At 38.6% G+C, this 25,339-nt stretch overlaps 1 protein-coding gene across 3 annotated transcripts in view; it reads left to right on the forward strand.

Moving 5' to 3' along the window:
- Positions 1-25,339, forward strand: part of tnfaip8l3 (tumor necrosis factor, alpha-induced protein 8-like 3) — a 53,912-nt gene that overhangs the window by 16,380 nt on the left and 12,193 nt on the right. The gene's annotated exons all lie outside the window — the stretch shown is intronic.

Below are 25,339 nucleotides of genomic sequence, written 5' to 3' on the forward strand. Positions count from 1 at the left end.
CCACGTGTGAGCCAGAATAAAGGCAAGCATCTCTCTCTTTTTTTTTTAGCTGTGTCCTGCCAGAGGAAAATCAGCCCCACCAAAAAGATAAAAGGAAAAAAAGAGAGTGAGAGAGATAATGAAAGAGAGGTTTTCCTCCCTCCGCATGAAGAATGTGTGTGTAAATGAGCAAAATAACCATTTAAACACTCTTCTGAGCTTTCTGGCACTCTATATTTAATTCCGCAAGGGGGAAAAATTAATAATTTTAGCTCAAAGACAGAAAAGGGGTGGGGTGGGGTGTGGTGGGGTGGGTGGCGGGGGAGAGAGAGAGAGAGAGAGAGAGAGAGAGAGAGAGAGAGAGAGAGAGAAATTGTGCTGAAATGGAGGAATATTTTTCATCCACATTTAACAAAAATCACATCAGTGAAAACAGACAAAAGTATGAGCGACTATAAACTTTCCCTGAGGCGTACCACAGCCATTTCCACTGCTCTTTCCCATTAAAGAGAGGAATGCTATAGTGAAGCTCTGTTAATTGAACTGCATGGTGTCTGTCAGGGTTTTATTAGCCTCTGTGTTTACAGTGTGGTCAGAGTATTCAGATGATGGCAATAATAATAACAACATTAGCATTTCCAGTTGTGATCAAAAGGCCGCAAAAGACGTGTTTAAGCTTTAGTTTAGATAATTTGACATGATAATTTGACATGACAGGAGTAGATTTCATCTAAAACAGGTTTTGGACACAGTCTGGAAATGTATTATTTATTATTTTAAACATTATTCTGGCTATTTTAAATTCAACTCGGTCATTACATTTTAATAGGTTAGAGTTTATGAATAGCTTGTTGGGTGATAATAATCTGTTTTATTTATAAATCGTATTGCGCGTTTTTGCAGAATAACAATTGGTTTTATTGTTGTTTTGTATGTATTTCCCCAGATCTCTACGCAATATGTCATGTGGCACTATTAGACACTGGTACAGTGTGTTTAGAGCCTTTGAATCAAGAAGGTGTTGTGTTTTATTTTGGACAGGATAGCCAGAGTTTTTGACATTTTTGACTTTATGTGGGTTATGTGGAATTTCCAACTGAGCTTGGTCAATAATGACACCTAAGAATTTAGTTTCACTTACCATTTCTAGTTCAGTCATTTCAATTCTGATCTGGGCATTTGTATTTCTTTTTTTATTACTAAATAAAATACATTTAGTTTTATTCATACAGTATTTAATGATGGATACACCATATACCATTACACATGTCCATTACAAATGTACAAATAACCTTACAAGTATCATTGATATATAATAAAAATAGCTTTGGTTCAAGGACTGATCCTTGTGGAACCCCACAAGTGACCCCAACCCGATCTCACGGCAATTCGTACGAATTTTACGAGGTGGCTAATTCGTACCAATTCATACGACCTCACTCGTACGAATTTGTACGTTTTTTGCTAAATCGTACATATTTTACGATTTGCCAAAATCGTATGAATTCATACGAATGACCTACCCCTGACCCCGCCCCTAAACCCAACCGTCACGTGGGTTTAGACAAATCGTACAAATTCGTACGAGTGAGGTCGTACAAATTCGTACGAATTAGCCACCTTTTAATCACTCGTACAAATTCGTACGAATTGGTCGTAAAAATAGCGTTGGTGACCCTCTGTAGCTGGGACATGTCGTTGGTGAATTGGACAAACTGAAATCTATTCCTGAGATAGTCACTAATCCACATCACGCTTTACAACAATGTTGACAATTAACCCGCTTATGACAGTTGGACAGTTTTCTTTTGTGTGTGTGTGTGTTAAACAACAGTCATATACTGTACATCTGGAATGGCTTAAGTCATTTTTGGGTGGAGTATCCCTTGGATACAGCTGCCATATTGGGTGTTTCAATTTGTCTTATAAATTTTTATATGAGTGGCATGTAATCTGCTATATATTACATCTGACACGTGTACTATTGCAAATTGCTGCATAATGCCTACTGTCACAGTACACAGTACAGCACAGTGGGCAGTATTTTAGTCCTTTGGGATCATATCCTCTTTCTTTCATTTGTATGTGTTGTGGGTCTATTATGGTATATATTGGAGTAGGTCTGCCCTATAGCTCCTGAGATTGATGTTTTACCGTTGGCTATGTTTCCAAAATATTGCAGACGAACTCTCTGGGCCCTATCTTGCACAAAGTGCAATTGACTTTGTACACCAACACATCTATCATTCCTATTTTGCACCCGCGCACCGCAGACTTTTCCCTCCACAGACGCACGTCGGTAAATTAGTGAATGAACTTGCGTGAAAAGAGGAGATGTGTTCCGGCGCAAACGTTCCCTGGTGCTATTTTACAGTTTCAGGAAACAATTCTGCCACTGACCAGGAGAGACTTTAGACCTAGTCTAAAGTCAATGTTAGTCATATGCTATTTTAAGGGCACATGCTAAACAATGTGCATACACTTTGATTCTCTAATCTAAACAGACGCAGCAGTTTTCATTTTTGCAAATCATACATTACAAGGAAAAATATTAACACACAAGGGAAATCATTGTTGAACTTGCGTCCATGAAGATGTGAAAAAAAATAGGCATAAATCTAGCTTACACATTTACCCAAATTATTATACGCTGTTTTAACCGAAGCTAATTTGGGTGGGTTTCTCCCATCCTCATACAATGTCAATTCTCTGTCTTTTACGGCCCTGACGAGAACGTCGGCCTCCTCGGCTGTGAACCGGTCCTGGCGTGCGCTGGCAAATCCGCCGTTATAATAGCAATCCACCATGGAACAAGCGCGCCTGCTCTTAAAGGGAATGTGAGATGACGCTCTGATTGGTTTATTTCACGTTACGCCCAAACACACCTATGAGTAATGTAGCTCTAGCTACTTCAGACCAACCCATTTTAGATTTGCGCCGAGATCCGCCCACAAATATACTTGCGTTTCGCGTTTGATACTTGCGTTTCAGATCGTTAAAATAGGGCCCCCTGTCTTGATGTGACTGACAGAATTGTTCTCCACAGCTCCATTTTCAAAATGAATATGCATTACTCTTAAAAATAAATGGCTTCTATAATTATAAAGCATCCATTTGGAAAGATGTGAGAGTGTGTGAGCCAAGAGTGAGCCAGTAACCCTCACACAAACACATCAGGGTTATGGGGAATCTGGCAGGACTGACTCAGGCTGAGAGCTTTTCTGGACAGGAAGTCCCCCACTGAGACTGAGACTGTGGTCAGAAGGGGGAGGGGGGCAGCTTCAGTGGCATGGGTCGTCTGTACCTAGACATTTGTTTTGTTTGCTTCTGACCCAGCTATTCTTCTTTATGTACAAAATAGCCCCCAGAAGCGAACTCAGATAAAAAACTAATTTTTTTACATCTTCAAAAGGAAGAGAGAGAGAAAAAAAATGTTACAAGTTACTTTTTTTTTTTTTAATGCTAAAGGTTTTTAGGTTTTGGCTTAGGGCTTATCTGCAGTTCCAACTTCATTAAAATTTTCAGGGAAAAAGAAAACATGAATGTCACTTATCCTGCAAACATTGCTGCCATGCTGCTGGTGTCATGCATGGATGGTTGCCAAGGTGTTGCTATGTTGTTGCTAGAGTGATGCCTAAGTGTTTTTAGCACACTTTTCTGGGTAGTTGTTACTGTGTTCTCTGGCTAGTTGTTCGGTGGTTACTTAGTTGCCCAGGTCATAATAGCTCACCTAGAATAGTTAGCCCAAATATGAAAATTCATTTACTCACACTCATGTCGTTCCAAACCTGTTTAACTTACTTTTTGTCTGTAGAAGAATTATAATGCTATGCACTTTTGTCATCCATTTCATACTTCCTTGAAAACTATTAGTTTGATTGGTTAAAAAAGTAATAGTAACACTCTCTTCAACAAGCTGCACCAATTGAAGTACAATTCATGTCTGTAGCAACCCCCGGTTTCACAGACAAGGCTTAAGGATTGACTAAAAGACCCAGACTAAAATGCATGTTTGAGCGGTTTTAACTGAAAGCAACCATTGTTTTGTTTCAAGATGCACACCAGTAATGTTTTTTTCTAAGGCATGTTTTGTCCTAATTTAACTAAGGCCTAATCCTGGCTTAGTCTAAGCCCTGTCTGTGAAACCCGGCCTAAATGTGCTGAATGAATAACAAGGTTAAACCAAAGCAGACAGTAAACATGTCGGCTATTGCTTGTGCGTCCAGAGATTTGCTTGGATTTGAGCCTGTGGAATGTGTGCAAACATACACATTTGGTTGTCGATCATAATAACTTTCCATTGACCTACAGTATATTGTTTTTATACGGAGTAAGATTACTTAGGTTACATAAGTAGTAGCACACCAACAAGCTGCATTTTAGGTATCATTCATGTTCGTAGCATACAGCATACAGACAGTAGCTGTTAAAAGTTTGAAAACATTTGTATGTTTTTGAAAGAAGTCTCTAATGCTCACCAAGCCTGCATTTATTTAATAAAAAATACAGTAAAAACAGTAGTTTTGCAAAATAATCTTACATTCCTTAATGACAACTGAATTTTCAGCATCTTTACTCCAGTCTTCAGTGTCACATGATCCTTCAGAAATCATTCTGATTTGTTTTGAAAAATATATAAAATTTTAATGTAATATGTAAAATGCTTACTTTGAATTTTACTTTTAAGTAAAACATTAATTTGGCATTATTACAAAGTTCGCTTTTTAAAGTGTTAATAAACTTAAAAAGTTCAAATTCATGAATAAATAGTAATTAAAATAAGAAGAAACTCTTTAAATAGCCTACACATAAGTGTCCTTTTATTTCATTAATATTGTATTATCTGCAAGAAGGCCTACCATTTGTAAAAAAATATATATTTTTAAGATTTAAAGTTCACTACAAGTGCGCAATACAATTAAGTGCACTTCTTTTTCACATCTCCAAATCTGTATGACTTTCTTGAAGCACAAAATAATATATTTTGAAAAATGTCTCAGTGTTTGTTGTATTGGACACTATTGGCTTCCATTTATGGACAAAAACTGTTGAAACATAAAAAATAAAGAAAGAAAATGTCCCTTTAAGTTTAATACTTTGTTGACCCTAAATGGTTGATACATCTTAATAGGGAAGTGTGGGCAGATCAGATTATGACAGACTTGCTTTACTTATCTAAGCATCGTTCGCATTATATTAAGCGAGATATTTGGGTTCGTCTGACATTTCAAGATCTGCTGGAAGGGACGTAAAAACTGTTAGCTTCCATTTAAAAATCAGCAGCCGGGTGCAAACCTCCTGCGGTTTCTGCCGAGTCTGGAAAACGCACGTGCGTGCCAGACGAGAGGGAGCGTAACTCTGCCCTCAAAGACTTCCTTAAATCCACATAATCACCCCGGGCTGTTCTGGCTTCACTACTGGAGGAGGACACTTATATTTGACATTGGTTGGCCTGTCATCTTTCTACTCATGGTTTTCTTTGCTTTGTTGTCTATTTTAGACTCACCAACGTCTAAATAATCATAGAGCAGCTGCTCACAGTGATATCACAAACAGCAGATGAACATTTAACTCTTTAAATCTCTCATTGTGTGTGGTGTTGAGTATATTCAGAGACACAATTAGATCTGATTTCATGCTAATCGTCTGATTGGCTTTTTGTCAGTCAACAGACAAGTATATGCAAGATATTAAAGATAGGAACTGTAATTTTAGAAACTCAGTGTGATATCAAATATGACATTAAGCACACCACAGTGGGACTTTATAGGGTCAGTTGGTATTCTGGGCTCAGTCCAGACATCTGTGGAGGCGTATGGTGTCATCCTTTGATGAATTATTGTAGTGTATAATGCACTGTAACACACATTAAAATAAATATTTAAACAGTGAGGAGTCATTGTTATGCAGTCAACACTAAAAAGGTGTAATTTCAAAGAATTTTAGCTTTTGAGTAGACGGATGTATACTGTACACAGATGAGATTGTTGTTTAGAAGTCAGCAGGATTTTTTTTGTTCCATGTTTGTGTGTATGTATTAGTAGTATTATTTCTACATTTTATTTTGTTTTGATTGTGTCTTTGTCTTTGGTTTTTGGTTCGTAAGATCAAGAAAACCAAATAAAACATAAATCCATAAATCATAAAAAATACGTTTAGCAAGTTGTTGCAATGAGCGCTTGAGGGGGGGGGGGGGGATGGGGGGGGGGGGTGCTATGTGCAAACAAGTAAAGGGATAGTTCACCCAAAATGTTTTATTCTGTCATCATTTCTGACCCTCGTGTCGTTCCAAGCCGTAAGACTTTCGTTCATCTTCGGAACACAAATCTTTTTGATGAATTCTTTCTGTCCCTCAGACAGCTAACTACAACTTTGAAGCTTCTAAAAGTTCATAAAGTGATCGTAAAACTCATCCATATGGATTGAGCGGTTTAGTCCAAATTTTCTGAAGAAACTCGATCGCTTTATATAAATTAACAAATTTAATTCAGTCTTTTATTCAAATATAAACATTGATCAGCAAAGCTCAACGGAACATGCATAACACACAGTCGAGAACAAACCTCTTGCGGAAGCTCAAACACGGTGCGTAACATGCTAAAATGAACCTCATGGGTTTTTGTGAAGCTCAACCATGCTGTGTAACACGCGAGAATGAACCTCATTGGTTCTCACACGTAACGCGAACATGCTTGAGCTTCCGTTTACCACAACTGATGTGTGAGTTGAATGTTTATATATAAAAGCCTAAATTCAATCCTAAGTCCATCATATAAAATTGGGACTAAAACCACTCAATTCATATGGATTAGTTTTACTATCTCTTTATGAACAAGTATCAAAGTTCTAGTTGTTTGGACTGTCAATGTTGGGACAAAAATCTCTCAGGTTTCATCAAAAAGATCTTCATTTGTGTTCCGAAAATGAATGAAAGTCTTACGGGTTTGGAACGGCGTGAGGGTGAGCAATTGATGACAGAATGTTCATTTTTGGGTGAACGATCCCTTTAATAGAAGTGTTTTGCAAAATACGCATAATATGGACAGACTTTTTTGCCAATAAATTGGTTTTCAAACTAGTTTGGCAATATATTGGTATTTCTATTGGTTCACTATATGTAGTGTTTATTACTTCTAGATGGAGGCAAACTGACCAAAATTACACACTAGTTAATTTAAAGGTAAGCTAGTTTTTTTTCTTCAAGCTAGGGTTGTCTTCAGAACAGAATACTGTCAATATTAAATTGAGCTTCTGTTTTGAAATAGTTGTTGGAATAAAATGATGCATATAAACCCATTTAAAATAATTGGGGTCAAATTGACAGCTCTTTCCACACCCTCAGAACACATAATACTCATTCCTGTCTGTCAAATACTCGGTCAAAGCTTTCTCTATTCTAGTCATCATTGTATAAGAGCACTTTCAGAGTGCATTTACACAACACAGTTGTGTCGTTCACAAAGGATTTGTAAATGTATTTTTTTTGTCTGAAAAACACAATATATTTGGACACAAGTTTGCTGTAAATCATTATTTAGATTGTAAAGTCAATAGACTTGAGTGATGACGAATTATAATGAGTGATGGCACCACCCTGGTTTCCTCAACAAAAAGTGATTTTTGGATAATTGCATAAAATAAGCTCTGCGACCAACAAAAGTTTATGATTCTTTCACACTTTGTTCATCATGCTAATCTTCACAAATGAACACAACTTCTATGAATTTTGAAGCCTCTATGCAATCAGCAAAAGTAAAAAAGCTAAACGTAAGCTATAAAACGACTATACGAGTTACGTGGCCTTAACATTACCACCACTAAGCTTCAGACAACTCTTTTAATCTTTATTTAAAATCCTGTTGGAAAGTTTGACTTAGAGGAGTTTGCATGAGCCTGATTAAACACAAGTGAGTAGATGAGTTTTCCTGTTTGGAGTGATGACGTTTTATGTCACCGAAAAACCTGAGACACATAAAACCTTATAAATATCACAACTCACAAGTAGTAGCTTCTTATGTCATAAAATTAACTGTGAAAATGTATTGAGCTTGTGTTAACCACATACCTTATTTCAGGCAGTTAATCAAAAACCGATTCAAATTTGGGACAGTGGAACTGGAAGTGTAGAAATGCTTACACATTTCCAGGTTTTAGGACTCATTCCTGCAGCCCTCTATAGGGTAGTCTCGTGTAGTCAGACTGATGGCAGAAGATCTGGACTCCATAGCAGCTTTCATTGGCCAAGGACTTGCCAGAGGCCATCTGATTAAAATGTAAACCAACCAATCACAGTTAGTTTTGTTCACGTCATGTTTAGGGGCATGAAGATGTAACGTCAATGTCCCTACAATAACGGCCAGTGTGCAAAACTCTAGGAGTTTATGCCGCAAACTTTACATTCTTCACTTCAACATCAAGGGCCCTATCTTGCACCCAGCGCAATTGACTTTGTACACTGACGCATGTATCATTCCTATTTTGCACCTGCGCACAGCGGACTTTTCCCTCCACAGAAGCACGTCGGTAAATTAGGGAATGAGCTTGCACTCGCGGGGGCGGTTCGGCGAAAAGAGGAGGCGTGTTCCGGCGCAAAAGTTCCCTGGTGCTATTTTTCTAGTTTTAGAAAACAATTCCGCCACTGACCAGGAAAAACCCAGTCTAAAGACAGTGGCGCATTGTGCATTAGTCATAAGAAATTTTAAGGACGCGTGCTTGGCCATAATGTTGCGTGTGAACAACGCGCATACACTTTGATTCTCTGATATAAACAGATGCAGCAGTTTTCATTTTTGCAAATCATACATTATTACAAGGATAAATATTAACACACGAGGGAAATCATTGTTGTGTCCGTGAAGATGTAAAAAATATATCTAGATAAAAAAAAAAATCTAGATTAGGCTAAACATTTACCCAAATTATACGCCTTTTTAATCGAAGCTAATTTGGGTGGGTTTCTCCCATCATCCCCAATGTCACTTCTCTGTGTTTTACGGTCCTGACGAGAACGTCAGTCTCCTTGGCTGTTAACCGCTCCTGGCGTGCGCCTGGCAAATCCGCCGTTATAATAGCCATCCGCGTTGGAACAAGCGCGCCTGCTCTTAAAGGGAATGTGAGAGGACGCTCTGATTGGTTTATTTCACGTTACGCCCAAACCACACCTATGAATAATGAAGCTACTTCAGACCAACCCCTTTTAGATTTGCGTCGGGCGCAAGAGTCATTTATCCCGCCGGTATAATAGCAACAGCGCCGGGATCCGCCCACAAAGTTACTTGCGCTTTGACTTCAGATCGTTAAAATAGGGCCCCAAGTGTTTAGTAGATCCTGATAAGTGCTCATTGTCACAGTTGTAAACACAACCACATTATTTTCCATAAAGGGGTTTGGCCTCATGGCTTCTTTGTTTCCAGGCGGAAACGTCACCAGGACATCCTCTAGAATTCAATCAATCAGATGACGACTTAGAAAATCCTGAAGTGTTTCCAGTAAGTGTGCCATATCCATCAGACGTTCAGCCAGCGGTCCGTGGACATGACGTCTGAGGCTTAGACTATCTATAGGGGGTCTGGAGAACACTTCATAAAACATGGCACGACTCTCAGCCAATACTTTACCAAAACAAATTTCATAAAAGCATAATGCAGGGCAACAGTCTGTGTACAATTAAATACCTTGAACCAAATAAACACCCTCAGAGAGCAAAGGATATCCATCTCTCTCAAACAAAACGCATTTAAAAAGCCTGACGTCAAACCCTTTAATGTACCAGTGTTATCACGTGACCTACATTTAGTCAGTCAATCGGAGATATGTCTATTATGATGCAATAAATTGATTTTTAAAAATCTCCACAGGGCAATATCTAACATCTCTCAGAGTTGACAACTGACCTTTATGTTAAATCACACATTAGAGACACACACACACACACACACCAACACACACAGAGAGAATAACCCATTTACCACCTGCACTTTTAGACAAAGGTCAGTATGAGTCTGGCTGGACTGATATCACATCAGATCAGACATTGTGTGGTGATACTGGCTCTCTTCCAGTGAGTCACCTCACTGGCTACTACATAGGCAGCCATTGGGAAGTTCACATAGAACATGTTCTTAAGGTCAAAAACAGCTTGGCGGAGCGCAATGGAATGGAACGGAATGTTGGGATCAGGATGTTTCTAAAAAAAAAAACGTCTGATGCATTTTTACACAAAACAATCATTAAATAACAGCGCAAATGGAACACGATAACTTGTCCTTAAGGCCTAACCAAAATGGAACTTTATGTGAATGACTTGAGAAGTAAACAAGAGACTCAACTATTTCACAACTGTATTATTTTCTAACCAACGAAGTTTCCTCAGCTTCTTGGATCAGCCATTTTGGAGTAATGTTTTTCACTGAGCTCGATGCAGTGAATTCTGAGATGGCTTCTCCAAGAAGGCCAAAAGTAGGTATCTTTTAAGATAGCATGTTTCCAGCCTGTTCGGATCAATCTTAGCTTAAGAGTACATTCGTGATGCCTGAATACTAGGGTTTAAAACACACAGCTAGTTCAGACTTCTAAATTTGAACTGTGACGTCAGAGAAGCAGATATTGATTCAGAATCAGTGTTTCCTGTTAGTGTGTGTTTGGGCTGCAGATGATGAGAAACAATAAAAACAATCCATATGTCCCACATAGAAAAACAATTGATTTCTTATGTTTCTAGCTCATTTCAGTGCCAGAGATCAGTTCACATGTTTTTTTTTTGTTTTTTTTACAGAACACCAGGGATGTGTGTGTGTGGGGGAAAACATTTTCACATAAGGAAAACAATCTAGTTACATATTATCCAGAGCAATGTTTTATTGCTTAGTGGTTGCCCTTGTGAAAAAGAAGTACCCTGTAACATACTTTTAAAAAGAGAACCTATTATGGAAAAAAACGTTCTTTTCAAAACAAATATACACACTGAATGTAATGTTTTCAGACACTTAACTCCACTAGTTTCACTCCTTCCTCATGATTCACGAGTTTGACGGTGATGAGACGACTTGGGTTGCAAAAATGATGTTAACAGTATTGAAAACAATCAGCTGAGAACAAAAGAGATCTTTGTTTTTTTTTTTTTTTCCTGCCTGACTTTCCCTCTTCTTATCTTTGCACTTTTCTGTTGTGATTTCTATTTTTTCTTCAGTATTGTGTAAGAAGCCGTGACCATCACACTGAAAAAAACAAGCACACTAGATCAGTCTTTCCAATGAGTTTTACTCTCCATCATTGCTCACACTTTCCCTCTCTGTCTCTTTTTCTTTTCACATTTTGCCCATTTTTGTTCCATCCGCGTTTCCTCTGTCTTTTTCCAGTATGGAAAGAGTGAAGGCTCCCAATGTTGTGCCAAGTATTCACTCACAGTGAACCATCTCTGCTGTGCGTCTTTTAAATGTTGACAGCTCCTCACAGGAGTAAACGTCACTGCAGAGTTGGTGCCGATCCCAGACGAGGAGGCCCACCACCACACACACAACTAATCACACCACAAACTTTATTACAGTGCTTGCAAGACCGCAATGCATTGATACTCCTCGAACATTCTGCTTTGGGTTTGTTCTTATACCCTAACCTTTCTTTTTAAACTTATTAAACTGCTTAACGTTTACACTCAAACTTCAAACTTTTGTTGTTCATTCAGCCTTAAAGGGATGATTCAAACCAAATATTTACTCACCCTCATGTCGTTTCAAACATGTATGCATTTCGTTCTGCAAAACACAAAAGAAGATATTCTAAAAAAAGAATAAAAAAGTCAAGTCAGTGGTTAGCAACTTTCATTCATATAACAGTTCAAACATTCTTCAAAATATCTTCTTTTTTGTTACATGGAAGAAAGGAATTCATACTGGCACAGGTTTATGAGATGAACACGTAACTTTACACCACTGTTCAAAAGTCTCTTCTGCTCCAACACGATCTCATGAAAGTGCGTATCTATACCACAAATGTTATTTCTTGTACCATTTATACGGCAAAAAAAAATTTTTGCGTGCATATGCTACGCGAAAACTGCGTATCATATGCACGCAAAAACTATTTTTGCCGTATAAATGGCACGAGAAATAACATTTGTGGTATAGATACGCACTTTCATGAGATTGCGTTGGTAATATTATTACAATTCAAATAAACTGCTTTCAATTTTAATATATTTTAGAATGTAATTTATTCCTATGATGGCAAAGCTGAATTTTCATTAGCCATTACTCCAGTCTTCAGTGTCACATGTTCCTTCAGATATCCTTCTAAAGGCACAACAAGGACGATAATGATAAATATATAGTTCTAAAACTTGTTCTAAATATGAAAGAATAGCAGAGTCCACAACTACAACGATAACGGCACTGAGGAACAATAACAATCGTTCGGATCAATTTATGAACGATTTTTGTCTAGCTGATGAATGATAAAAATACATTGATAGCCAATCAGAACGGGCCTTAAAATGCTTATTAGGTGCTTATCTCTCTCTCACACACACACACACACACACACACACACACACACACACACACACACACACACACACACACACACACACACACACACACACACACACACACACACACACACTTTCCTCCCTGCAAGGACTGCTACTGTATTTCCTTGCAAATGCAATCTGACTTCCAAATTATAACTCTCAAATTCTACACTGGATTCCAGCTGCCAAAGTCAGATCATCGCTCGCTGTCTCTGTTTAAACCGTTTACCGTACATGTCGTGATGGCTGGTTTAGAGGAGAGATATGAGAGCAGAAGAAGCTGTTTTCATGTTGAGTCTGTCCCTCAGGGACCTCACTGGAGAAGCTTTCAGAAATCAAAGTGTTCTCCTCAGAGGAAGACAGAAGAAGGAGAGAGACAAAGAGCGCAAAACGAGTGGGAAGGAGAGAAGTAGCCTATGGGAACATTAGGTTTGAGATAGGAAAGTAAAGATGTGTCTTCTCTTCCTCAGAAACAAGAATTCCCTCAGTACAAATCTTTTCTCAGAAGCGCAGAGAGCTTTCATGTGTTCTGAACATGTCTCTAATTAGTGCTTATTAAATGAATAGTGTATGAGGCTTATAAAGAGATGCTGCTGTGCACCCAACATGCGGAGAAACATATACTCGGATTAGAATTTAAAGAAATGTTGGCCTGCTGTCAATTACAGATAACTTATACAGATAATTCACTTTATTTTGATGGGTCCTTTAACACATTCTGTTGACTATAGTAACATTGCACCTACATGTCTACAGACTCTCATTAGAGTGTTAGTAGAGTATTAGTAGACTGGTAAGGTTAGGGTTAGAACCCTAGTTGACGTAGGTGCAAAACAGTCTATAATACTCTGAGAGTTAGTTGACATGTTGCAAAGTTACTTATAGTCAACAGTATGTTCAAAAGGGACCATCAAAATAAAGTTTTACCATAACGTCAAGTGTGTACATGAATAAGAAACATGTTTATACTGATACACTTACAATGGAAGTCTAGCAGGCAGGCAGTACTGTGAATAAACTTGAGCTGGCTCTTTGTAACTCGTGACCAGTGGCGGCTCGTCAGGGGAGGCAATGGAGGCACAGCCTACTACATATTCTGAGGTAAAAAAAATAGGAGAAGGATGAATTAATGTTAATACAATTCCCAGTTTTTCATTTGATGTCCTAGAATGTGATTTTTCGGTTTTGTAATTTCACCATTGTAATATCATAAAATATCAGTCAAAACCACCATTGCTCCTCCAACGAAAGTGTCGAATCTGCCATTCGTAAATCTGTGCTAAGAGGAGTCTGAAGGGAGGGGGAGGCAAATTTATAGCCAGAGACTTTTGCCTCCGTTGGTCAAATCAGCCAATCACCATTGAGTATTTCACTTTCAGCAGTTAGAGTGTTGAGAAAAAAATACATTACAGAGGAGACTAGCCTCCCTCGGTATCAACCAATCATTCACAGAGACATAAATTATGTGATAGTTGTTGAAACTGCTCCCGCTGATAATCTAGCAACTACCTTAATTATGGAGAGTAGAGATATTGAATATTTGATCGCCAACAACTTTACCAAGATACCATGCGCACCAGCTACAAATTAAAAATGAAGGAAGACCTTACGCCAAATTTGTATATAGACTACATCCATCACCTTCACTAAATGGCTGAATATAACTTTTAAATTAACCCTTAATCACTGTTAAAAAAGAATAACACTTACTCAGACTGACCCCACACTTTTAAAGAGCGATTGCATAAGGAAATATATATTTTTTTTATATGGAAAACTATATATCATTTTTTTTATTTACTTCTCAACTATACATTTATGCTGTGTTTTTATGGAAATTTTTATGTTTTTTACCTATTTACGGAACTAAAGTGAAATGACCACATGTATCCAGAGAGGGCCATAGAGACTCATTCATTTTCACTTTATTTTTCTTGATGCTTCCACTTCTCCTCACAAATTTATGATATGTTGTGAATATTTATTTCAACATTTTGAAATACATAAAAAATCTGTAGTTTTGTCAGAGTTAGAATTTGTTGTTGTTTTCTGATATATATTTTGAATTATCTGCTTTTGCAGTGTGGGTTATTATTATTATGCAGTGTGTGTGTACGAGATAGAAAGTTCGTTCCACTTTGGGTTTATGCTCTAGGCCCAGACCTTGATTTAAATGTAAATTTTTTTAGATTTATGACAGGTTTGTTTATTTTATTGGCCAATTTCTGTAAAAATGCTCTCTTTTGCAGTCACATACATTTGTGTGTTTGTGTGTGTGTGTCTGTGTGTGTGTATAAGACAGAAAGTTCGTTCTACTTTTTATTTATGCTCTAGGAGCAGACCTTGGTTTATTTGTAGAAATTTTCAGATTTATAATGAATTTACTTTTATTTTTTTGACAAACAAAATAAAAAAAGTCATTTTTTTCATTTTCCCATTCATTTTCAATGTGAGGTCATTTTGACCCCAAACACCTTAAACGGTAAAACACACCTTTAGAACAACCAAATCAAGCCCAGTTTTTTGTGCATGTTTAGATAGATTATTTAGGAAAAGTCACAGAGTTTCATGCCCCTGAGATGAAGGTAACACTTTTAAAAAATGAAGGAAAAGTCCATTGGGGTCAGCCTGACCCCAAACAGTGAAAAGGGTTAGAAGGATGGATTTTTTTTCTTCAAAGTGACAGGCTAGTTGAGTGAAATTATATATTTATATTTTCTTGCGTTGTCATCGGGTCCAGGCGAAAGTCCTTCGTCAGAACTGGATCCGGCCTGGATCCGGCAGGCTGCGGGAAAACCTCGGGATAAACAAAGACAGTAAAAGTAGTACATCAGGATTTAAGGGAAGTGTTCCCAGTTCCGGCTGACCTAATCTATGCAGCCTAACATTGAGTTATAGAAGTCTAATGTATTATGTGAATGCTAGGTCAAAGAGATGTGTCTTTAATCTAGCTTTGAACTGACAGAGTGTGTCTGCTTCCCGGACAATAGTAGGAAGACTGTTCCAAAGTTTTGGTGCTAGAGAGGGAAAGGATCTATCGCCAGCAGTCGATTTTGATATTCTAGGTATTATTAACTGGCCGGAATTTTGAGATCGCAATAGACGTGAAGGACTATAATGCGTTAAGAGCTCGCTCAAGTACTGCGGAGCTAAACCATTTAGTGCTTTGTAAGTAATCAGCAATATTTAAAAATTTATATGATAATTAATAGGGAGCCAATGCAGTGTTGACAGAACGGGGCTAATATGGTCATACTTCCATACTTGCATTTTGGACCAGTTGTAGTTTATTTATTAAGTGTGCAGGGCAACCACCACCAATAATAGCATTACAAGAATCTAGTCTTGATGTCATGAACGCATGAACTAATTGTTTCGCATTTTTCATTGAGAGCATGTGACGTAATTTAGATATATTTTTAAGATGAAAAAATGTGGTTTTACAGATACCAGACACGTGACTTTCAAATGAAAGATTATTATCAAAGAGCACACCCAGGTTCCTAACCGACGACGAAGACTTAACAGAGCAGCCATCAAGTGTTAGACAGTATTATAGATTATTACGTGTGGAAGTTTTGTCCAATAATCTCTGTTTTTTCAGAATTTAGTAGTAGGAAATTACTAGTTATCCAGTTTTTTATATCAGCTATGCATTAATAATAATTTTGTGAATTGGTTTCGTTAGGTTTTGAAGAAATATACAGCTGAGTATCGTCGGCATAACAGTGAATGTGATGTAACTTACCGTAAAACACTGTTTTAATAATGCATATTATAACTAGAAGTTCCTCCTCCTAGAAAAACAATTCCACTTCAAAGAACAATTTATATAAATAGATTTTAATGAAGCTTCTGCTTTTATGTTATTTTAAATTGAAACTCCCAGTATGGTGGATCTAAGTTAGCCTGGTCTAAAATGAAAATTGAGCAGAAGTACGTAGGAGGGCGGAGCCAGGCTAAATCTATGTCCCGCCTTCTAAATAAACGAGCCAATCAGCAAAGTCATCAATTTATCTTTTTTTTGTTCAGTGCCCCAAAAACAATAAATATCAGTCACATTTTAACAACATTATCTGCCAGAAAAAAATGCCTTTTTCTATGTTTTCAGTGCTTTTTTTTTTTTTTTTGCTCTAAAAGGTTTACTGTATTTATAGTTTCATCTCATTTATAAAATGAGGAAAATTGTGGTTATAAAGAGCCCACATCTTATGTATATGGTATACTCCTAATAAAATAAATAACTGTATAATATATTGTCCTTTACTTTCAACACAGTCATTCTGAAAATAAAAAGCATATAAAATACACATTTCTATCATACACTCTAGTTTAGATACTGATACAAAACCTGTTTTGCAGGTATTAATAGTTGATACCAAAAAAGAAGAACAAAAAAATGTTGCTTCAGGAAAAGAGACAGAACAAACAACATTGCTTTTAACCTTATACATTGGTGTTTCGAAACATCAACATTATCGATATAAATATTTCCACAAAAATTATCAATGTTGATTTTCACTGAACTAGAGCTTCTTAAAACTAACATCACACTCTTTGGAACAATAGCAAAGTCTTTTAGTTTAACTGGTAATCGGAATAAAAAAAGAAACTCAGTGACGACAAATATCCATTTAAAGTCTTTATTTGATCTTTACGGTAGGCTACCGTGATACAAAATACAGCTTGATTTTTGGATGACAGTGTCACTGCAGCTGCTGTTGGAAGCTCCATATACCATAGAAACAGCCATAAAGTGATTGGTGTCTTGAAACTTGAGCTCAGCCTTTGCTCTACACCTGCCCATTGAATGGACTGACCTGAAATATAATGTTTTTTAAGCGATATTTGAGGATAAAAACAACCTCTATTCTTGTCAGACTTTAATGTTGATTTGAAATATGTTATTGAAATGCATGGAACGACATGAGGGTGATTAATTAATGACAGAATTGTTCTTTTATTAACTAACCCTTTAACTACTTGTTTATTGAATTGTTGCTAAATTAGCCCCTCCTTGTTTCCATTATAATTACCGTAAATATACTGTTCATACCCAGTGCAGAAAGTCAAAATGATTGTTTAACCAACATGTCACAGATGCCTTTCATAGAAATAATGGTACAAAAACATAGTACCTGGAATGATACCATAGTACTGCTACTACCACAGTATTTTTTTCACGTATTCAGGAGACTTTCTTATTCATTATATTTGTATTAGTCTCTCTCACACTTTCATCCCCAGAATGTCAAGCAGTGACCCCAAGGGTCTTATGGGATGGGAGACATGTGCCATTGTCATTTATGACTCCTAGACAGGGAGCTACAGTACATTCTACATTCTTATTTATAATACAGTCATGTCCTAACAAATCACCACGCACACTCTCACCATTATTTGTTTATGTAAAATAACATATATTTTTGATCCTGGTATAGCCAAGAGAGAGAGGGAGAGTTACAGAGAAGCGAGTACGGAGGGGGTGTCAGAGGAGAGCAAGGGTCTGTGTTGTCTAGAGTCATGTGTTTGCAACACCTTTTTAATTAATTCTTCAGTGTTTGAAAAAAATCCCAGCTGACAGCTTCACACATTCACTGATACACACACACACACACACAGAGAGAGAGAGAGAGGAAGGAAAAAGTAGAGCTGAAGAAATCACACACATTAATATATGTGCTGCGTCTTATACAAGACAGCGTGTGAAAAACAAACACTTATCGGCAGTGTAAATAGATTACAGTTAATAGATGACTTATTATGGAAATTATATATTTAAGTCAGTACATTTAAAATATAGTAACTTTAAATATATTATCAAATGACAGTACATGTACACTTAATCATGTACTTTACTTGTGCTTTAGTCTGCTATAGTCAACGCATCAAAATGAGTGTATATTTTAAAGCATGACAAGAGATTATTAAAACAGTTATTTAAAATGTACTTTAAAGTAAAATGTTTAACATTATAAAATGTTACATTATTACAAAGTGCACTTTTTAAATTTGTACTTAATTGTGTTACGCATAGTCATGAAAGTGTACCCTCTAAGTAGTCTACAGCTAAGTGGCCTTTATTTCATTAATATGATAATATCTGCAAGTACAGTTTAAAAACATTAAGATTAGAAATTGTTTTCATGTTTTATGGGGGCTTTCTATAGACATAATGATTTTTTATACTGTAAAAAAACTATATTATATCCCCTTACAGTAGGACACACACACAACACACAAAATTTTAATATTTTTTCATATCGATGTAAAATTATAATACTGATTTGCAAAGTCTAATAGTTGTGAGATGTAAATCGGTTACACACTGACCAATGTCCTCCAGCTGTTGTGAGCATACATTTTTTATTCCTGTAGGCTACTTAAAAAGAAAGCATAAAAACTAAGGTGATCTATGAAAGGCAATATATTGCTTCTCAATCAGAAATACTGCACTCCATTTTTTTTTTGTTATTAATGAAAATGTACAGAAATCTTCCAAGCTCCAAGATCCAACTTAATCAAACTATGAGATATATAGATTTAATCAAGCTATCAGAAGTGGTACTTGGCATGAAAAGTGTAAAAACCACTTCTCTATAATATTCTGAGCTCTAGATGACTCGTATCCATTTCAGTAAGTCTAAGGGATTATTTTAATCCATTATCATCCATCTAGTCATTACAACAATCAAAATAAATCTGGTCACCTAAGAAAATAAAAGTTGATTATTCCTCAACAAGCTGCACAACTTGAGGCATCATTCTTGACCTCATACTTAAGCTCCCCCTGCATATGAGCCATATTAGTAATGCTTGATTTAGGAAAAGCCGCAATTATCCTTCTCTTTAATACCTTATAAAGATTCCTTTTCCAACCTTGGTAAACTAAATCAATTTTGTCTCCTTGTCAATTGCTTGTTTAGTATGGGCAATAAACATCAGGCACATTCAGTGATTGATTGTTACACTTTGAACTTTGGTACTGACCTTTTGATATGGTTAGAGATGAATGTATTTATATGCATGAGAACTATCAGTATGCGTGCATGACATTAAATGATGGATTCAAATAAACACACATACACAAACCCACACAAGCAAGCAGGAGACTGTGCTGTTGGTGTGTTTCTCTGCTTGTTTCTTTGAGCTGACAAAACAATTCACTGGTTTTTCACTGATCTGTAAACACGTAAAAAGTGAAAAAGGGGAATGTAAAACAAGTCCCACACTATATAGTGATAATATGTGACAAGTTCTTTCCAACTGCTGCGTCCAATCAGAACATGTACTGTCCTCCCTATGATCAGAGTTGACCACAACTGAACGCAACAAACGAACACACCTGCTGTCAGCTCCTGCTGAATTTACTCACTGATCATAGACCTAAATCAAACAGTAGAACAGTTCAGTGACCGTGACTGTGACTTTTTGTGTTACGAAACAGGAAGCACTAAAACTTACAGGAATAGGTCATCCAAAAATGAAAATTCTGTCATCATTCATATACCCTCATGTTATTCAAATCCTGTATGATTGACTTTCTTCTGTTGAACACAAAAAGATAAATTTTGCATAATATTCCGTGAGAGATACGAGACGTGTCGCTCATTATCAATCACGCCACCGGCCTCGCACCGCTCTCTCACGGCCCTCGACCTCGTCCTGCTCACCACATACCCCATCACCCCTCGCAGGCCAGGGGGTACACCAGAGACTGCGCTCTATTTGAAACCCTGCCCTCCTCCTCCGGTTGGACCGGACACGGTGGCTGCGGTACCTGGGGGACAGACGAGGCGAGAGAAAAGGAGACAGAAGCATGAGGAGCGACAGAGATGAGAGAGTGGAGAGAGCTGGGTGATCTTCTCCGCGGTGCCTGCAGGTGGCGGTGGATAGCCCTCGGTGGACGGCTCGACACTCCTCCACCGCCTGGTGTACGGCAAGGAGTCCCCCGTGCCCTGCTCCTCCCAACATGGCGGATGACAGCAGGCTCCGGTCCGCGACGAACGGCGGCGACTCTTCTGCTCCCTCACGGACGGCAACCGCCCCTCCAGCACCCAGGCGGCCGGCAGCGAGCTCGTCCGTCCCCCCAGAAACTCACTCCAGCGCACCGCCTCGAGCGTCCACAGCTCACCATGCTCGATGGCACCGCGGATTCCCCACAGCGGTGAGGGCTCTTTGACAGCGCGTTCCTCCTTGTTCCCGGGTTTTCATTCAACATTCAAAGACTTTAAAGTCTGCGTGAAACGGAAGTTGCAAGCGACTTTTCTTAAGTGTTGTGACGCATTTCCGAGTGAAACGGAATATTGAACAGAGGGCAGGGTTTTACTTTAGCGCTCCTCCTCTCCATCTCTCGCCCATAGCAGAGTAACGGTTTGAGGGGAGTGGTTAAGCATTTAACCAACCCAAGCCGTCAAGCCTATGTCATCAGGAAAATAACCATTCCAGACCCGGATGTAACTTTTCAGACTTTGATTAAAGATAACTTCGGCAAACATTTTTTTTCCGTGTATTAACTAGCACGGATTAATTGTTCACCACAAGACTAGTAATATCCACTAACAAAGTAAATAGGGTCAATTTTGATTTCATGCCGACTTTAATGACATAAAATAAAACAAATACAAAACGAAAGTAAAAGACAGCAGCTATTTCACATATAATAAAACAAAACAACAAACTCAGGCCTGTTCCTCTCTCGATCTCCACTGTCGTCGCTCTGCCTTTTATGCTTCCGCTCCTCCGTGAGAGATACATTCTTGAGTCGCTCATTAGTAATCACGCCACCGGCCTCGCGCCACTCTCTCACGTCCCTCAATCTCATCCTGCTCGCCATAGAGAGGTAATGGACGAGTAAACCACCCTGGGAGCTTTTTCAGAGCGCAAAAATAAAGAGATAGGTACTCAGCTTAACACTGCATTGGACGCAGAGTGATGGAACACAGTTGTATATTCAAAGATGTACATAGTCTGAAAAAAGTACAATAAAGATAATGAATAAACTAAATATATAAACAATAATAAGCATTCTCTGTTACATAGTACAACATAATTATCCCCAATTCACATAAGTGACGTTTCTATACATAAACATATAGATAGTGTAATAAACAGAAACGAGGTACTGTATCTCACAGAAAATGCAAAAAAGAAAATGGGGGAAACAACGATCTCCGATATTTTCTATTTCGACTGCACCTTTAAGAACCAGTGACATTGATCTGTATCTTAATAAAGACTAAATAATCACATGTTAAATAATATTACTGATCTAAATAACACAAAATGATCACTACAGGTCAAGACATGTCTGGGCATGCACCAGGGGCGGATCTAGGGGGTGGCCAGGGGTGGCCGTGGCCACCCTTTGCCTAAGCTTGGCCACCCCTTTGGCCACCCCTCTCACAACTGCTGTTTCTGTCTCTTTTTTTATCGTCAAGAATTACATTTTTTTAACGCAGAACCGTACTCTTTAAGACCACACACAAAAAAAAGTGAGACGCGCACTCCAACTGCACCTCAGCGCCAGCGCAAGTCAAACGAGTGCGGAAATGTGCAGGTGCCGAACGAGCTTCAGCAGAACAACAGACAGTGATATACGCATAGTAAATAGTCAATGTTTCTCAACTGGTGGGTTGCAAGACCGTCGCTAGTGTGCAGTCAAATAAACAACAAGCGTAAACCTTTTCTGATGCCACTTTGAAAGATGTGTGTGAAAGCTGGTGACACTTCTGTCAGATGCTGAGAAAAGCGGCGCGCGTTGTCCTACATTAGTTGGCTATCTTTGGTAAGATGAGATTTTGTCAGGCCAAATGTCAGTAAAACTAACTTTACTGTCCTGTCAGACGTTGTACTGTGCAAATACGGTGCGCAAATGCGGCGTGTTTTGACGTCAATTGACTCGTGAAATAATCAAAAAGGCGATTAAAGCTGTGTCAAAACTGCATGCATGCATCATGTATTTGTTACAACTCTGACTAAAATAATCTGCTATGTGAGATCACAATATAAGGCACAAACTGATGTCATTTTTAAATGTAGCCTACAAATAAATATAAGCACTGTGCATTTGTACTAGCTGGCGTTAATTTGTAAAGAGGACAAAAATGGATCATTTTTAAACCCATAAAATAACTAATTTTACATTCTGGCATTTATGTGCTGTTGACTTCCGCCTTGTTCACATTCTTGCACATGGGGATTCAAAAGAGACATTTTTTTCCCTTTTTAATTTAGGTAGCCTATGATAGAACTGTTGCAATATTTATTTTGACAACTAATATGCAGTGTTAACTTTTTCAGTTGCAACTTTTTTTTTTTGACAAACTGGTTGGTTGAAGAATTCAATGATTATATAAAATTCACTGAAGGTTGATTAATCTTTGAGCTACAGTAGTTATCTGCATGTCTCATTCATGAAGGTACAACAATGTAGAACAAGCTATTGGGGGTTTTGAGAACCAGAAGCAAGCTAACTGAGCAAGTTGAACTTAGTATGTGCCCCTTTATTAATATGCCTGAGGTGGTGAATAATAATAATAAAAAAGATAAAAATTCACTCAGTATTCCATGATTCCTAATTCACTACTATCTCAATTACAAGTATAAGTATAAATTAACTGTATTCAGTAGTGTAGGCACTAAAACAGTCCAATGCTTATAGTCAAACTCATTTTTAAATTAAAATAATAAAAATTTCTGTGCCACCCTAGACTGGTTGCTGGCCCTTGCCTGGCCACCCCCATGAAAAAATCCTGGCTCCGCCACTGCGCATGTCATAGAGATAAAATAGAGTACAGTTCAGAACAGTAAACTCAAATATAATGCAAATGGCTTATTTTAAGGTCAATGACTAACACCTTAATGTTACATCTGCAGCAATCACCACAAACAAACTACAATTAACATCCTTTCAGCTGGCGGCTCGAACAGATCACAATGACACAGCAGATTGCAGCAGCTCAACTAACTACTCTGCTCGCTACCGGAATATTGCTACGACTGTCGTTTATAATAAAAGTCCCTCTTGAAGGAGCCTTTAATACAGCTGCCACTCAAGATGCAGAGCTTCTTTGCTTCAATGAAAGCTGCTACCAGTCAAGTATTAACCTGGCCCACATCAGATGATCTGATATGACCATCCGGGCTAAGGTGGGTCTTGATGACTGGTCTCACAGGCCATAAGTTCCAAGGTAGTTGAGGGTCTACGAACAAAACAAATGTTTTATCCTTCAAGTCAGGAGGACAGGCTTGCCATTTCTGCTGAGTTTAGAGGCTAGGAAAATAATCCCTTATGAACCTGGACCAGAATCGTAACCCAAGGATCTGGGAATGTCTCCAGTTGTGGAGACCCAACATATCAGATTCTGGATAAAACGACTTGAGGCAGAGACTCATTGGGCTGCCCCATGAGGAGACTATTTGGCTTCACCGTGTCAGCATCTGCCAAGTCTGATGACACATACCCTAAGGGTTTTGAGTTCAGAATTGCCTCCACTTCCAGCAAGCCTGTAAATAAGTCTTCCTTGGGAACTGACTGTGTACCCAAAACTGTGTACAAGGCTGAATTAACACATACCATCTCCCTCTCCCAAACTCCACCAAAGTTTAGTAGATTTTGTGACAGGAGACCAGTCCATGAAAGGTATGCGGCCCTGCGTCCTCCTAGGTGTGTATGAACTGCAGCTGGTGCACAAGCCTCCCCATCGAACAGGCTCTGTAGGAGTGATGAGACGGGGCTGATTAGAACCAATGAAAAGTAAAGGCTGGACGCGATCAAATAGGAAGACCTCGCAGCATGGTTTTAAGTAAAAGGAAGGCTTTACTTTAAAGCTTTCACTTTAGCAGGCTTGGTTTGTGAAACAGGATTTTTCCGAGGGAAGGGAGTCTCAATCGGGAATTCTCCAACCCCATGCAGGATGGTCACAGTTCTCTTCCCAGAGTCTGACTGAGTGTGCGAGCCCTTAGGCATTGGCTTGGAATCATAGCTGTGGCAGCAAGTTTCATAACGGAGACAGTTCTATAGGTCAGCCAGACTAGGGGTCATGCCAGGTTGGAGGTACATATGATAATGAAACTCAGCTCACTGCTCGGGAGGAAGCTTACTCAGAAGTGCACAACATAGGACCCTCAACTCAGTTCCCATTCACCATCACGTTCCAGGGTCTTCAGGAGGCCCACTAGTGACTGCACATGAAGAGCAAACCTCTGAAAGGTGGAGATATCACCTCACTTGAAGTCAAAACTCTCAAGGACAATAGGTTAAGGTCATTGTATCTTTGAATGGGGTAGGTGAGTTCAAATAAGCATCCGCTATGATTCTAGCCTCCTCAAGCTCATGGTGATCCACTTTCTAGTCCCTGGCATGACAGGTTGATGAGTAGTTGCACCCAGATTGGACCGTTCAAGGACACCCACCTGTGTCCTCAGGTCAACGCCAGGCTCAGACCACGGTGGTGGGGAGAGCTCAACTAAGTTTCCATCACAGGGGGATTGGATAACTGCAACGTCAAAGTTTGTGCTGGTAAGAGGTTCTGGCCGCTGCCTTGACTGAGGTCGGCTCGAATGGACTGAGCCAATTGAACTAATTCCCTGACCTCTGCACAGACGTCTCTCAACTCCCTGAAGTCTGCCTTGAAAGCCTGATTGGAAAAGCATTAGATGTGCATGCTCATGGCGCAGATGCTGTAGCTTACTGTCAAGTCCAGCTGCCAGAGTCGAGAAGGATGGCTGACAGAATTCGATGGAGGCTTAAAACTTGAGGACATGATCTGTGAGCAATCAGAACAGACCAGGTCACAACCAGGGGGTTTCGTAAAGCTGGAAGGATGTTTT

The sequence above is a fragment of the Phoxinus phoxinus genome, assembly GCF_949152265.1.
Source record: "Phoxinus phoxinus genome assembly, chromosome: 8".
Classification (NCBI taxonomy): domain Eukaryota; kingdom Metazoa; phylum Chordata; class Actinopteri; order Cypriniformes; family Leuciscidae; genus Phoxinus; species Phoxinus phoxinus.